Genomic DNA, 14561 nt, shown 5'->3' with positions numbered 1-14561 from the left:
TGTCCGACTCTGGTTGTTGGTGCTCATCTCCATTTCTAGGCCGAAGAGCTGGCGTTGTCCATATACACCTTCAAGGTCATGTGGCCGGCATTAATGCATGGAGTGCCGTTACCTTCTCACCAGTGTGGTACCAATTGATCTATTCACATTTGCATGTTTTCGAACTGCTAGGTTGGCAGAATAATAACAACAATAACAACAACAACAACAACAACAATAATAATAATAATAATAATAATAACTTTATTCTTGTAGCCCACCACTTGGGGCGGCTTACATGGGGACCAGAAGCTGGGGCTAAAAGCGGGACTTCACTCCGCACCCCGGATTCGAACTGCCAACCTTTCAGTCAGCAAGTTCAGCAGCTCAGCGGTTTAATCCGCTGCACCACAGGGGATACAGTTACCCCAAATTGCAAATAGTTTTATTGGTGTGTGAGTTGCTACTTTTCCTTTAAACCTTTTCTTTAGATCACTGGTGGGAATCACATGTTAAACTGCAGCTCTCAGCATTTCTTGACATTGACTATGCTAGGTAGGATTTGCTAGGAATTATAGTTCAAGAAAACCGTGAGATCATCCCAATTCCCACTCCTGGTTTAGCCTGAGGTTGTAAAGGAAATTTAAACCCACAACATTCCATTGCCAATATCTCATTGACAGGTCAGTAGGATACAATTTTGGTTGGTTACTTTTCTTCTGCTACATCTTGGAAAAAGAGGAGTTAAAGTTGCCACCATGAAAACATAGTCTCTATTTAGAATGTTCTCTCTAGAAGATTCATGGAAGGACTTTCTTCTTTTTTTCATATTCTTCCAAACGATGAAGCAAGAATTTGGCATTGCTTTTCTAGATGAACTGTGGTCATGCATTCTCCAAGTTGTGTAGGGAAGTGGAGGTGTACCCCTCCTTCATGTCCTCTCTGTCAGATATCTACTCCCGTAAGTTAAAATGGGAAGATCTGGAGCACGGAGTCTATTGTAGGGATAATAGTTCTCAATTTCCTCCATTCCAATGGGAGTCAGAAAAAAAATCAATGTTTTCTTCCCACATTATCAAAGAGATGCTGGATTTTCTTTTCCTGAGATGACATAAAGCTACACAAGTTTCATTGAAGAGTTTTTACATTTTCCAAATGATACTGGACTGTTTTCTGCAGCTCGCCCTCCCTTCTTCCTTTCCACTGCCCCAACCTGTGCATCAACTGTGAAAAGATGTTACAGTTGCCAGAGGAGCTGTGGGCTGGTGGGGAGGAAGGATGTTGTTGGAAAGTTGACAGCTCTTGGAGTGATCATGGAGAGAATTACCAAGGAAGGTTGCAGTGAGGGGGAAGTTCTGGATGTGTGATAGCTGACAATCTAGTGTTTCTCTCCCCTTGCAATGACCCCCCTCCAAGGCTGAAGTCTGACGAGAGGCTGTGAAAAAGAGGTTTCCGCTATCAAAGCAGCTGGTGAAGGGGAGGAGGTAACCGAAAAATCTTTTCACAGCATCTAGCCAGGATTTTTGTGAAGGACTACTGCTGGCATGGTGGGGAGACTCTGCAGAAAAACCAGAAACTAGATGCTCCCTGCCATCTTTCACTGAAATCCTGACTAGAGGCTTCGAAAGACACCTATTTCACCTGTCAAACAGCACAGCGGTGGGAGTAGAAAGTTGTGGGTGTTTGGCAGCTGACACTTTGGTTTCTGTGCAGTTTTGTAACTGAAAGAAAAAAAAAGTATTGGAAAAGTTTCAGGAACTTTATGAGAATGTTCTTTCCACTCCAGTTCCCAAATAGGACCAGGAACTCCAATTTTGACCCTACTAAGGAAGCTGGAGAATTCCCATCCCATCCCTAGTCTGCTTAAACATATAAGCATACCAGCGTGGCATAATGTTTGCGTCGCTATATTATAGCATTAACCCTTTCATAAGATAATTGAAGAAGGCACTGTTAAGTAGGGAGGGATCTAGGAATGCATATTCAGTCACTCCTATTTCACCTCCAAAATCAGTTTGTTTGCTCAGCTGATACTGATTATATTGTTTCATGAGATCGTGTATCCTGCTAGATTATTTGAAACTATCAATGTCTAATGTGGTCACAATGTCTTTTCAGCCCTCCCCTGTTTTTTGTCAATTGAAGAGAGAGTAGGCTTTCCTCTTCATACATTCCTCCAACGCTTGGCAGGCAGTGGGAACGCATCAAACAAATGCATCACCATTCTCTGCTCTACTGAGAGAACGAGAGAGTGTGAACACTAGAGCAGAGACATCCTGTTTTAAATTGTAGATCCTTTGCCTAGGTCTAAGAAGAAAAAGAAATAATTAACAAGCATATTAGGCATTTAATCATCTTAAGAGCCATATGCCAAAACCTCTAAACCTATTGAAAAGACTTGAAACAGAGAATTCTCTCTCACAGGCAATATATGCATATTCTTGAAAAAAGAACAACCCTTGGGATCCCATTGTGACAGATTAGAACTTCTCAATGACCCATCTTAATATGCTCTATGTTTCCCAGGCTACCAAGAAGAGTTCAGTAAATGAAGGCATTTGTTTTGATTTCCCTCTAATTAAAGTAATGTTGGCGCTTATTTATCCTGTCGTCAGTCCCCTGTTACCCTTTTAACTGGCAAAACACAGGCTTCTTTCTCATTTCTGCTTCCACAGTGGCCTTTTCCCTTGTGCCATACATTAAGCAATCTTTTTCTGGACTGTGTTTGATCAACATGCACAAGCTGTCTGTCTGACGCCTACAAAAGTGTTTTTCCCCCCACCTTTTTTCTTCCTTGTTGTCACCAGAGGTGTCAGGCATGTGAAGAAGAAAAGGCTGGCTGGACTGAAAGTGAAATGGAAGGGAATAAAGAAGACTGAAGGGGGGGGGGGAAAAACCCAAACCCAAAGGGCTGCTTGTTTTTGTGCCCTGCGCTGTCGCCATAATTACTTGAGTCCACAGGAGTCCTAGATGATAAAAGCAAATGTCTGCCAGAAACGTTAGGTCTTCTGGGCTAAAGGTAAAAAATGGCCTAAAGGGAGTTCCTAAAGTTTTTCAAAGGCAGTTCAATCTCGGAATACTAAATAGACAACACTGGACAAATTTCTCTTAGAAGTGAGACACTCAAGGTGGTAGGAAGCAGACAACAAGGTATGAGCTTGTGAAGTACCTGCCAAAAACGAAGTCTCATTTCTTTCACATCATTTTCCTCACAGTTTTCATATATGAGATCTAACTTAAATGCAGAAGCACTTCACGCTGTGCTCGCTCATTCACTCGCTATGGGATCAGTCCTGTAACCCAATTTAAGAAGAGCTTGGAAATAACTAGTCAATTAAAGTTGTTGTGCTGTCAAGTCATTATATTTTTCTACTAAATGTGGTTCAACTCACTATATTTCCTGATTAGTGCTGAATTTAAGCCCATGGTTTAATGAGTTCGATAATTTGGGAATGTTAGAATTCATCAGAATGGATGGTGCTTCCTCTGGCAGATTCAGTGAGACAGAAAGGCCCAGGGAGAAGAACTATTAGGAGTAGAGGAAATGTGTGTCATGGTTCTGTCGGTAGGTGAAAGAACTGAGCAGAAGATCGGTTGAGGAACAATTCAAAAGCTGCAGTTGAGGAAAAAGTGAACAAGAATGCAAAGGAGGGAAAAATAAACCCTTTTGTGGCATTATGTATTTCTGCCAAAGTGGTCTTGTTCCATGTCACACTTTTCTGGGCAAAAACTCTCTTTCTGATCCACATGAAAATGAAATGGGACAGAAAATAATTGATGTGCTTACTTCTTAAGTAGCCATGGATTTTATAGAATGTCAGACTTTGGAAGCTGAAAAGGCTGGTTGCCTCCAACATCTTGTGATCTCTTTCTGGAAGATTGAGATGTTCAGTGCGACTGTTGATTTTATTCCGGTTTCTGTAACATATAATTAGAAAATGAATTAATTTGAGTTTAGTTTTTCTCAAATAATGCTAGGCACTTAACTACTTAATGAAACATTTCCCTTATAAACACCTCTTTCCTCTGTTGGATTCTCCTCCTACTCTCTTCCCATACATTCAGATTTCCACCTGCCCATGTTTTAGTAAGTCAAATGTTATGAGAGGTTAGATGAGGCTGGGAGTCAAAATATTCATTTAGCTAAATCTATGTTTTCTTCATCTCTACTCAAAAATAAATTTAATTGAACCATTTTGCTATCAGCCTATCTATCTTTGCTTATACACCAGGGCATCTAAATTATTGACTGGAATGATTTTCCCACTCCTATATTGCTTTCTCTCGCCTTCTTCTCCCATCTGCTATTTTCCAACCCTGCTCTTTGGAGAATCACACACTTTGAGGGATATTGCTATGTTGGAATTTGCAGTCAAAAGATGGTTAACTAAATTCACTCTCCCAGTCTATTCAGAAGGAAGCCCCGTTGAGTTAAATAAATAAAAGATATGCTCTCTTTGCAAATAATTTTTCTTGATGGGGAGAGGGGAGGCAGAAAGCACATAGTCATTCAGTCCAGAAAAATTTGCATATGTTCAGTGGCAGTCAAAACATTTCTGAATTAGAGCTCTCCACTCTTGGTTCAATGAGTGTTATTTGTAACCACCCACGTATTTGCTCCACTTCCAATTATTATTAACCCAATTTATTAACCCTTAGTAAACAAAGTGTTTAGGGTGAAATGACCAAAGTGTATGTTGATATTGGCATGAGTGGGAAGGGACAGAAAGGAAGAGCAAAGCTAAAGATCAGTGACAAAACTAATTGAAGAGATTGTAAAATGAGATACCATACTTTAAGACAGGCTTTCCAGACATGTTGAAGTCTCAGCAAACCTAAACGACAATTGTACTATGGGCTTTGTAGCCCTCTGGAGAAATGAATCCAGACTGAGAGAGTCAGCTGACAATAGCAGCATTTTGAAGGGGCCAATAAAGAAATGCACCCCTAGGGTTAATGGAGATAAGCTCCATGTCATTCTCTATTAATCACATAGCCTGTTCAGAAGAACATCTTAAGCAGCAGGTTAATTCATGATAACACAACCAATTAATCAATTCCATTATTGATATTGGTGGTAATGAATCAACTTCTGAATTGCTATCATTTATCATTACTGAATTAGTTTTCAAACTTAACATTCCAGATTTGGTATTTAAAGTTTCATTTTGACACTATCCTTTGTTAAATTGAATGCTTTACTACCATTGCTAATATCTATGATAAGCCTTTCTTTCACTAAGGTAATTATGATTGCCAGCAGAGAGAAGAACCTTGATTTGATGTGAAACTAGCCTCCCTCCTATATGCATTAATCTTGACTATTCCATCTTCTACAGGTTTCCTCAAGTAGGTGCATTTAGATATCAACAGGATGAGTAAATGACACCATAAACATGGCATCCAATTTCTTTTAACACACTCAGTGAGATGGATATTATATATATCTGACTGGTATGTAGCAAAGCAAACAAGCCCCAAGTGTACTTGTTTGTCAAATTTCTTCCCACATCTTTCCCACACCCATCCAGCATCAATTCCAAGCTGCTTTCATTTTCATAGAATGATGGAATTGGTAAAATGGTGGGCACTTTATGAAGTTGCCAGGTAACATCACTCGTCTACCAAGAAATTATTTTTAAAAAACCCAAAGAGTTTTTAATATTCAGCTGAAATACCCACCTCCTTGCTACTTAAACGAAATGCAATCTTAAAAGGTACAGTTTAAACTCTGAAAATTACTAATTGAATGTTGCCCTACTGGGTGCAATTAAAATGATTGCCACAACCTCTGTTTTAAAGAACTGGTGTCTTTAATTTTAAAAGAACCCCCAATCTTGTTCTGCTAATTCAGTTGCACTGCTTGGGAGGAACATAATTTGTGAACATTTTTGTTAGGAATACTCAACAGTCAAATTAACCCAGTTCTTAACTATCTGTAATTAACAATATTAACTAAATTGCAACACCGTGTATAATTGTTATTAATTGCATGGATGCAAAGAATTTCTACTAATGGCAAAATTACTCCCACACTTTGGATAAGAGCCATAAATATAGGTTTTTTGAGAGCCAAAACCCTTTTGATGTAGGGAATCTAGGGCTCAAACTCCAGCATCTTGTGGTTTACTTTAAAACATACTTTTTAAAAGCTCAATTAGAGGCATATTTAATACTGTACCATTTTAGTCTTATATTCCAATTTATGGAATCTTGGAGTTCATAGTTTAATGAGGGATACAATTTTTAGCCAAGGAACTCGAGTACCTTCCCAGTAATAAATTCACAGGGTGCTTCCTAAATCACGGGTTTTCCATGAGGGGCAAAAAAACCAAGTACCTGAGAGCAAGTCTGCACACAGACCTGTTGGTCCTGGTATTTCTGCCTGCGACATCCAGACTTGCTACTTCATTACAGGATTTTGAAGCCTGTCAGATGGCTGCCAAGGGATGCCCACCAGAATTTTCAGCTTTTTATTATTAAAAAAACACTTTACATGTGCAGATACAAATATGTGCATCACTTGTATGACTTTTGTTTCTGTGCCATACATATCTGTTCCTCATTGCTTTTATCCTGAAAAGATGGCAAAAGTTGACTAGAGGGCAAAACTTTGTCTTGGCAAGAGAACTTTATCCTCCACACGTATTATGAAGTTTGTGGAGTAGGACCACTACTTTCAAAGTCAGGGCTGCACTATTAAACAGGAACTGACACTTTCCAGCCAGGAACAGAACTTCATCATTATTATTATTATCATTCAGAGGCTGCATGGCCATCTGTTCAGACACGTTTGGTCATGTACTTGTTTGATCACGTACGGGGTGATGTTCCTGTGTTATACATGTCTGTTCCTTGTTGTTTTTAGCATAAAAACATGGGGGAAATTGATTACATGGCCAAACCCTTGTTTCTGTGTCACAAACTTCATTAAATGTGTGGAGGATGAAGTTTCTCTTGCCAGGATAAAATTTTTGCTCTCTAGTCAACTGTTGTCATATTTTTAGGATACAACGAACCAGGAATCGATATGTATAACCCGGGAACAAGCTAACATTTAAAAAATCCAGTATTTTCCAAGTGTTAGGGACATACAGAGATTCGAATATCCACATTTTCTGGTCAGAACTGGGATATTCCAGCAATTGAAAATCCACCATTTTGAACCAGGAGCTCCTGAGATAAAGGCACTGTGTGGATGGACCCTCAGATTCCAAAGAATGTAGCCATGGCAATTAAAGTGGAATCATGACATTATAACTGTACAGTGTGAAAAGATGAGTGATACTAAGGGAATGGATGCCTAAATTTTTCTTAGCTCTGCTATTTCTCTGATTGAATTTTGTCAAGGCATTGGAACACTGGTGGGAAATACAAGTAACATATTCAGGGGTAGGCATGTTGGCCATGCAGTCAAAGAGAACAAAATCCAAAATCCACAAAAGATTGATACTCTATTAGTCAACTAAAATGCACAAAAACATCTGCAAGATTTCAGAGTTCCACTAGCTTCTGCATCAAGGAGAAATGTTTAAAAATCATACAGGAGAAGAAAAGTGATGATATTAGAGTCACAGGCCAACATTTTGGATCAGATGTTGTTTCTGTTGTACTTCAATTGATTTGGGAGGAATTTTAGTTCAGGCAGAGGGCACTCACCACTTTTTTGGCCATATGTGGACTAAGACAAATGATGATAAAATATAAATTGCAATGACAGCATTAAGGTAACTTCTTTTGGGATCTAGGCTGTCCCTGTCCTTTTCAAAGCCACAAGCCTCTTTCCTAGGATAAAGAACATACCATTTCTCAGAAAAAGATTCAGTTTTCAGCTGCAATAGGGGAATCCAAAACAAGAGGGAGATAAGGACTGATACTTAATTCTTTGGTTTCTGCTTCCTACATCTCCATATGGGCTATACAGTTGCTATACATCACCTAAATGTTTTCAGTATGAACAGTGTGAACAATGATAAATTACCATAGAATTGCAGGTCTGAATAAAATTCAATAAATTCCTAACACAGCATAGATACCAAACAACTGCATCATGAAATGAGGCACAAAAAGCAAAAATGAAACAAGTCTGTATATGTAAAGTCTATGCACAACAGTAGATGGCAACTAATTACTCCCAGGGACTGTGGGGTCATTTTACCAGTCTTTCTCAGAAAAATAATTTTCAATATTAAATTTATCTCTTGTTTTTCTCCTGCCAAGGGTCTCAAAATGGCTTACAAATTTCACGTCAGTTTTCAATGGCTTTTAAATACAGTAGAGTCTCACTTATCCAACACTCACTTATCCAATATTCTGGATTATCCAATGCATTTTTGTAGTCAATGTTTTCAATATATCGTGATATTTTGGTGCTAAATTTGTAAATACAGTAATTACTACATAGCATTACTGTGTATTGAACTACTTTTTCTGTCAAATTTGTTGTATAACATGATGTTTTGGTGCTTAATTTGTAAAATCATAACCTAATTTGATGTTTAATAGGCTTTTCCTTAATCCCTCCTTATTATCCAACATATTCATTTATCTAACATTCTGCCAGCCCGTTTATGTTGGATAAGTGAGATGCTACTGTATTTTAAATATATTTAAATATAAAACTGTGATGCAAAAATACAAACTGTTTTTGCTGTAATCAGAAAGCTGATAATCAATTATAAAGTGTAACTACTGTTTAACTGTATTGCTTGTAGGCTCACCACATAGTTTTATCAACTCAACGTGTTAGCATTTTCCAAGGCAGCACTTAACTGGCTATACCACTGAGTCATATAAATAGCTCCACAGTAGACACGGAACAGTAAATCTAAAATGATATGACTTTATCTAATACTCCCACTGACACTTGCCAATAGGCTACACAGTAGGAGTAAATTATATCAGCGCCACAATACCTGTTTTGTGTCATCCCAATACAACAAATAGCCCATTAATCATTAATTCATTGAGGATGTAATAAACCCATAACATACCAAAACAAAACAAAAAACAATGCACTGTACTGCACTGCAAAAGGTGTAAATAGTGCACAGGGACAAATAAAAGTGCCAGTGGTGCTCCTAAAACATGCACAGAAAAACATCTCAAACTCTACTTCTTATTATCATGTACAGCTTAGTTCCCATCGTTATCTGTGGAGCTAATGTGGCACCATGGTTAGAGTGTTAGAGTAAAACTTAGTATAGCCAGTTTCTAGTCTCCACTGAGCCATGAAACTCCCTGAGAGACTCTGGATCAAGAAACATCGCTCAACCTGACCATTCCCACGGGGGCTGCAAGAATCAAGCAATGAAAAAGAGCCACATATGTTGCCTCACTCTAGGAAAAACAGAAAAGTATACAAAGATAAGCTGTTAAATATGGAGAAAATTAATCTTAACATTCTGGAGTAACCATTCAGAGCACACACGAAGTTCTATTGGTCTTAATCGCAAGTACCTCTAGTGCTTTCTATGTGCTGACCAGATTTAGAGTTTAAACAGCAAAGCCCTTTCACATTGCAAAGTTATAATACTATTCCTCCACTTTAATTGCCATGGCAACAGTCAATGGAAATCTGGTGCTTGTTGTTTGATAAGCCATTAGAACTCTCTTGTTGAGAATTCTAGATGTCCCTCACCCCTATATTGCATGTTCCAAGATTCCTTAGGATGGAATCATAGAATTATAGAGTTGGAAGAAACCACAAGAACCATCTAGTCCAATCCCCTGCCAAGCAGGAACACATAAAGTACTTTCTAGAATGGAAGCCAGAGTGCGAGTATAGTGTATTGTGAAAGGCCCACATTAAAATAACAGAAATGTTAATAGAAGTTAAGTATCCCCTATCCAAAATATTTAGGGCCAAAGTGTTTTGGGTTTTGATTTTGCATCATTTGCATATACATAACAAGGTATTTTGGAGATGGAACCCCACTCTAAACACAAAATTCATTTATGTTTCATACACACCTTCTACAGATATCCTGAAGATATCTGTATACACAATATTGTAAATAATTTTGTACATGGAACACAGTTTATGTACATTGAGCCATCAGAAAGCTAAGGTGTCACTATCCCAATCACCCATCTGGACAATTTCAGATTTTGGAGTATTTCAGGTTTCAGATTTGTGGTTAAGGGATCAACCAAATTAATCAAATTTGTGCCGTCCGCCGGACAATAAAAAACTATAAAACTGAAACGTGCTGTCCTTTATCCGGGCGAACTGCAAATCCCTATAAGCTGTCCTATAGATATTGAACGACTGAGTCTGGATAACTTCAAAAAAGGATGTTTATTCATACAAGGTTGTAAACCTGGCACAGATCTTAAAGTTGCAGAAAATGAAACAAATTTCTATAGGTTTTAGGTACAGAATTATCCCTGGTTCCAGAAAGCAAAGGTGATTATAAAACCACTATACCCTAATCACGCTGCCTATATTAGAAGGAGAAACTCTTTCCTTCCCTATCTTTACAGCAAAGATTAGTTCTAGAAGCGACAGAATAACCCTGCTCCTATAACTAGATTTCCTATTCCAGATCAATATAATTCAATACTTATCTAATTTGGATAGGCTTAGATTGGCCTGGTTTTGAGGATGATTTGTCCCAGTTAGCCTTGCACAGCTCCAGCACGTTGGAAGACTATAGCCAGAATGAAACTCTAAAATGGAGACTAGACCCTGGTAAAAAGGGCGGTCCTAAGATGTTGCATTCTTTGACCAATCACTGCAAAGAAAACTGCAGCCAGCTCTTGCAGATTCCAAGCCATTTTTCCTAGGCTTTTGCAGCCAGAGGCTCAAACAAAATGTAAAGGAGGGAAAACAAACAAACGACCAATAGGTAAGGCAAACCATCGTCCTGGGGGACGGAACAAAATTAATCAACACTGTTATCACCTAATGATAACCTCCATACCAATTAGGAATTACCTGGCTGGATGATAGTTCAGAATATTTTGTTTACCTTGGGCAAGCCACACACTCTCAGGCTCAGAAAACTATGTGACATTTTAGGGTCACCATAAGCTGGAAAAAACTTGTAAGTACTGTAAGTCAAAAAAATATCTAGGGATGGGTGCAAGTTCCCCGCATGAGGTCTAACATCTCAGTCCAGATATTTGCATAATGGATGAAACCACAGCTGGGTGGCATATTGACATAGTTTCGGAGAAGTCAATTAAAGTTGTGCTGAGTGGCAGCATCACAGAAGCCATCCCTACAGATTTCTCCATCTGGCCATACAAAATGTTTATGGGCATTTTGCCACAATGTGACTCCTTGTAAGTGCCTGTAAAAAATAGTTGATGGATGTCACGTCCTTTAACTTGTTCAAACACACCTTGTAAACAGGAAACAAACCATCTTGCAGAATACACAGCAGATTTCCATCTCCTGTCAGTTCTAATGACTGCACTTGCTTTATAAGTTGACTCTTTTCTTTGCAAGCAATGTTACAATCTAATGAGCCCTTCTAGCAGTCTGCCCGGGCTCTGCCTCTTGGACATAAGTCCCTGATTACCCTTTCAGCAGTGACTAGAATAAGAAAGTTGACTGCTATGAGTTTTCCTTCCTTTCACTTACTGCATACTGTAACATGACATGTCATTAATTTTTAAAGGAGAACATATTTTGGAGCACTGGAAGTCTGATGTCTTCTGTTGTTGAGGAAGCAGTAACATCTTACAAAAGGATAATAGCCTTCCCTGACTCATGGACACATTATTAATGCAGTAGCTTTTCTACATTCTTTAATGGATCCTTTTCTGAACAGACTCCAGAAAAGCAGCAGGAGGCAATTCTTGTCCCTTGGGAAAATTTGTTTTGAACTAGAAAGATGTTGGCCGTGTCTCAAGGTGTTGGTTGAAGTCCTGAATTTCCTCTTAGGGCTAGAGGTCCTGGAAGAAGAGAAACCATGGAAGAGATTTTGAACTGTCTGATGTTAGAAAGCCATTATCACTGCTACATAAAATATTGCTCTATTCATACAAAAAAGCCTCTAGCTTTTCAGCCAAGCAGGGTGTTGTGTGGAAAAGATGGAAAAGGTTATTTGTTAGTAAGAACGCTCAAGCTAGCAGAGGCTGCAACAATTGGCTTTTGCCTGAGCGTACTGGGAAAGGCTAGATTACAGCCCCTCTCCAGAGTTAACTGAGTGCAGTTTTTCACTTTCAACTCAATTTTCAGCAATTAAAGTAGGCAGGGGGCAAAAGAGGAAGGGGGAGGAAACTGGGACATTTCAAAAGAAGAGGAAAATGTAGGTTGAGAGAAGATTAATTGGAATTGTCCTTGCTAGAATTTACCTGGAATCCTCCTATGGATGTTCACACAATTGGTTCACCAAGAAGTAGTTCTGGCTGCCTCCTCTCTTTGCCACCTTTGTGACATTCCAAGGACACTACATAGGGTTCACCCCTGAATCTCATGATTTGGCCCTGAAATCTCAAACAATTTACTATTTATTTATCTATTTATAATTATTTACATCCTGCCTTTCTCCTAACATTTACCAAAGCAGCTTTAAAAAGGCTAAAAAACCCATAAAGCTGTTGAAAAATCCAACACAATGATAAAAAAAGATCAAAGTACGGTTAAATAAAAAATCATATCAAAACAGGATTAATTTTCCTAGGTGTGAAATCATTTAAAACATAACATTAAAGATAAAAATACAGCACACACGCCCTATAAAATGCTCCCACCCATCAACCAACTAATCATCAAATGCTTGCTTAATTAAAAAGTTATTTGCGTATTGTGGAAGGAGAGCAAGGAGGGAGATGTCAGCCTGGCTTCCCATGGAAAGGAATTCCAAAACTTGGGAGCAGCCATCAGGAGAGCTCTCTCTCTTTCTCTTCATCAGATGGACTTGCAATGGTTTTGATACAAAGAGAAAGCCCTGTCAATGAATGGGATATTGCGGATGTAGCAGCCTTACCAACCCCCAGAATTTCTCACTAACCATGGTGGTTGGAGGATTATGAGTGAGAGTGCAATAAATAACATATAGTTGAGTATATCTTATCCAAATGCTTGGAACTATAATTGTTTTGGAGTTCTGATTTGGGTGTGTGGGTGGCATGACATATCTTGGAGATGTGACCTAAGTCTAAATACAAAATTAATGTATCTTTCATATACACTTTATAAACAGCCTGAAGATAATTTTTACAATATTTACAATATTGATGTTTCTTGATATGGGCTGACATTGCTGCCTCCATTTTGGGTTTATCCTTCAGAATGTGGCTATGGGGGACTGTCATCATGTACTTCCACAACACTACATTCATAGTGGCTAAATGCATTTACACAGGTTGCTACTGGTAGCATTTGTCCATATTTAGAGCAGTGCAGAGCTTCGATCATACTCAAAAGCTGTATTCAACATAGACATTTCAGCATGGCTAATGACTTATATAACTAGCCTGATATTGGTCAAACTTTGCTTTTCCTATGCCATGAATCAGCAGTGGCAAAATCCAATATATTAGATCTGAAACCTAGGTACTAGTGTCCACATATATCATACTGGGAACTTCATGTACTTAATATTCTGGAAGTCATAACATTTAATCATGCTCCTTACTTAGTATTTTACCTGGCTGCCTTTATGGATTTTGAAAGAAGTATATTGATTTTTATAAAACCGCTTCATTTATGATTAATGCACAAAGGTCTCCAACCTCAGATCTGATTAAGAAAGGCAAATTTGCCTACATGATTGTATAAACTATTGTTGACAAGCTATAATAAAAATAGGAAGCAAACAAATTGAAATAACCAAATTCCAAGACGTGATTGTTCAAATACATGTGTTGAAATTGTTCTTCCATTGAACACTACTGCTGCATTAATTCTGCCTTATTTATTAGTTATTTTGAGCATTTTCATTTTGCCTTTCCATAAAAATAAACATGGCAGCTAACAAATAAGAAAAATGAATCCATGATTTGCATATCAATACACCAGTGCAAATATAATGAAGGAAGACTTTCAAACAATACTTTTGCTTTCTCATTGCCAAAACAGGAGAAAAGATCACAGCTAGTGATGATCCCATTCCCAATGCAAGTTTGATTTAAAGTGGCACCACAAGAAGTCAGAAAAGAACTGAGTTAACTCTAGGCCCAATTCTGATCAGAGCTTGAAAAAACCCCCCCACTTTTTGGGGCAATGGGTGGAGTCCTGTTAGTAGTGGCATGCACAGGAGTAAGTGGGACTCATGTCTGTTTTTGGATGAAGTGTCCTATACTATAGCCCTTTATGCAGTAACCAAAATTGCCCCTTACTCACTACTGTCAAGTTCTGGGAGGGGCTACTGCTGCTTAATGATAGGAAGGGGAGGAAGACATAAGGCAGATGACGTAGCTCCAAGGAACACAGGAAAATATATTTTCCCTTTGGGGAATCATTCGGAAGAATGGACTTTTGGGATGGTAGGTGTGTGCACCAGAGATTAAGGGCTGGCCCTACAGAAAGGGACAGTTCAGGATGGTTCTGAAGTGCCATGAACAAGATAAGAGTTTTGGGAGACTTGCTTTTGGCATTTGGAGAAAAGAGCCCCCACCCCTTCCAC

At 38.6% G+C, this 14561-nt stretch overlaps 1 long non-coding RNA gene across 1 annotated transcript; it reads right to left on the bottom strand.

Annotated features, from left to right (window-relative positions):
- Positions 1-223: 223 nt before the first annotated feature.
- Positions 224-10860, bottom strand: LOC134296695 (uncharacterized). Its single transcript, XR_010003519.1, has 2 exons — positions 9439-10860; positions 224-3897 (listed from the first exon to the last, which is right to left on the bottom strand). It is a non-coding gene; the product is annotated as an uncharacterized LOC134296695 (long non-coding RNA).
- Positions 10861-14561: the final 3701 nt, after the last annotated feature.

Source organism: Anolis carolinensis, chromosome 2 (assembly GCF_035594765.1).
Source record: "Anolis carolinensis isolate JA03-04 chromosome 2, rAnoCar3.1.pri, whole genome shotgun sequence".
In the NCBI taxonomy this organism is placed as follows: Eukaryota; Metazoa; Chordata; class Lepidosauria; order Squamata; family Dactyloidae; genus Anolis; species Anolis carolinensis.
Note: the sequence above shows the minus strand (reverse complement) of the source record. Positions and strands in the feature narration are given on the sequence as shown.